This window comes from Tamandua tetradactyla, chromosome 25 (genome assembly GCF_023851605.1).
Source record: "Tamandua tetradactyla isolate mTamTet1 chromosome 25, mTamTet1.pri, whole genome shotgun sequence".
NCBI lineage: Eukaryota > Metazoa > Chordata > Mammalia > Pilosa > Myrmecophagidae > Tamandua > Tamandua tetradactyla.
This window is the reverse complement of record NC_135351.1, coordinates 44,211,057-44,213,588: the sequence shown is the minus strand read 5'-3', so window position 1 is coordinate 44,213,588 and position 2,532 is coordinate 44,211,057. Positions and strand designations below refer to the sequence as shown.

General features: G+C 47.9%; 1 pseudogene; it reads right to left on the bottom strand.

Moving 5' to 3' along the window:
• Window positions 1–858: 858 nt before the first annotated feature.
• On the bottom strand, window positions 859–2,167 carry LOC143669145 (max-like protein X pseudogene; annotated as a pseudogene).
• Window positions 2,168–2,532: the final 365 nt, after the last annotated feature.

Genomic DNA, 2,532 nt, shown 5'->3' with positions numbered 1-2,532 from the left:
AGACCCCTGTGACGGGCTGGACCCACCTCCCAGGTGGGAACCTCCACTGGAGTCAGCTGGAATTGTGTCCTGAGTGGGCAGGGTCACTTTTGGAGTATCACAGAGAATCAGAAGTGAGAAGTGGTGAGAATGCGACAGAGAGCTCTGGGGCCTGGGAAGAATCTCTATCCCTCACGCCCTCTTTCATCCACAGTGATTTTCAAAAGTTTTTCAAAACAAAGGAAGAAAAAAATTGAGAATTTTCACATAAAGCATAGGAATGCCAATGCGTTCTACAGACACAGTTCTGCTGCTGGTTCCCTGACATTTCTGGCCTTCACTCGTAAAAATAATGATGAATTATTTTCTTTCCTTTTTTTTTTGAAAGTATTTGGCAATATTTATTGTAATGTAATTTGATATAAAAATATTTAATTTCCTCTGGATAGTCAAAATTCCCAGATTATGAGATGTAAGGAAGGGAGAAGGGAACTTGGGGGATAGGAGAATAGGGAGAGATTATTATACACCAGAATTTGAGAAGCATGAGGCAGCACCCAGGACTCTCCGGGCTTGTGAACCCCAGGAGGCCTTTAGCGTATCTTCTGTATCCAAACTGCTCCCCTTCCCTCAAGTCCTGGGGACACTGAGAAAAAGTGGAGACCCAGATGAACTAGACAAAGAGGCTGGGAGTGATTTTAGCTGAGGCCCAGCTAACTTTACAAAATTGTAACTTTAGGAAAGTTTCATCGTTGGTGTTTAGGGAAATAAAAATGTTAAACTATGTGATGTTGTGTCACACTTGCCCATGACATGCAATGCTATACCACCTGTGGGAACAGAGAATGGCAGTAATAAGTGGGGAGGTTGCTCCCCTACTGCCCAGAGAAGGGGAGGAAGGATGGGGGCGGAACATGGGGCAAGAGCAGGAACCAGGCAGCCCTAACCTAGGCACAAAGCTGCCTCTCACCCTCCTATTCTTCCATCCACTTACTGCCACAATAGCCAAACTTGGGCTGAATGCTACCCAAGAACCCAAACAGAGGCAAACAGTAGTTTCCAAATATACATAGCTCATGAGCAGAAATACGAATTTAGTAAAAGGGCTGAGATGGTAGGAATTCTTTGGGATGCCCAGAGCAGAACTCCATCCCAGGTACTTCCAGTGGAGCACGATGGAGGTGGAGACTGGGTAGGTTTGAGTTTTATGGTCATTATAATAAATAATCAGAAGCTTTCAAAACACAAATCCCCCAGCCCCAGTGAGGAGAGGGTGGAGCTGGGAGAACCAAATACCAAGTAGAAGCCAGCTGTGTGAAGCAACCACGGTTCAATCTCAGGCCCACCAGCGCTGTGGCCAAGTGAAAGATTCAATATGGGCTTCTTGATGGTTCTGCAGTTTTCCAAGTGCTGGTCAATAAAACTGGTTTTTCAGTTGGTGCAGGACTCCAATCACGATCTCCCGCAGGGTCTGAGGCTTACAGTGCTCCTCAATCCAGCTGAAGACACAGGCTGACAGCTCCTGGAAGCTGGTCACTGAAATGGAGGCATTGAAGGACTGGAACAGGGAGTCCATGATGCCTTGAAACACATTGAACTTGACTTGGTCAGAGACCTGGTCCTCTCCCTCATGGGGGTTGTCCTGGTGTGCCTTCACAATCTGCTCATAGTTCACTTTCATTATCTTTAGGGCCATGACATCCTTGCGTAGCGTCGATACCTCCCCTTCCTGCTTTTTCTTCTCCTTGTGCAAAAACTGGATGTAGTCGATGGTTTTCTGTAGAACGATGGCTTTGCTGAGCTTTTGGGAGCCAGTGGAGAAGTCCTGTTGCTGGCAGGTGGGGACAATGGTCTGAAGGTCGTCATAGCCTCTCTTAATGGCATCCCTCCTCCTCTTCTGCTCGGCTTGAGTGTGTGCTCGCCGCCGGGGGTCTTTGTAGGACTCCTTGTAAGACTGTTGGTGGTAATCACTGTCCTCGTCATCTGTGTTGGGGATGGAAGAGGCACTGGTGGAACCGATGCTATTAGCTCTGGACACTACACTTCCCTTGCGGGTGCTTTCTACAAAAAGCCCAGGGTCCAGGCTGTTGTCGCTGTAGGCATACTCCACCTTGACCCAGGGGTCCTCCGGAGAGGCGCTGGATTCCATCATCTCGGACCCACAGCACCGGAAATAAGCCAGAGGGCGTGCGCCCCACGCCTGCGCTGCCCACGAGCGGCGGCGCCACCTGACCCAACCCCCTATTTTCTTCCCTTTTTACTATCAAAGTTTCTCACTCTGGTTAACTCACTTGTCCTTCAGGGGTTTATACATGTCACTCTCACTCACGTGTTCACAAGAGGAAGCTGAAAACACCTGCTTATTAAATGACTGCTCAGTAAAGACAGGGCTGAGACCCAGGCCTTAATAAAAATCCACTGAGCATCCATATTCCAGAGACTGTGTTCAGCGTTGGGGTTATGGAGTGTAGTAAGATGTGACCCACCTCCTTACGGAAACCACAGCCTAGTGAGGGAAATAGGTGTGTAAAGAATTGAATAATATTATATAAT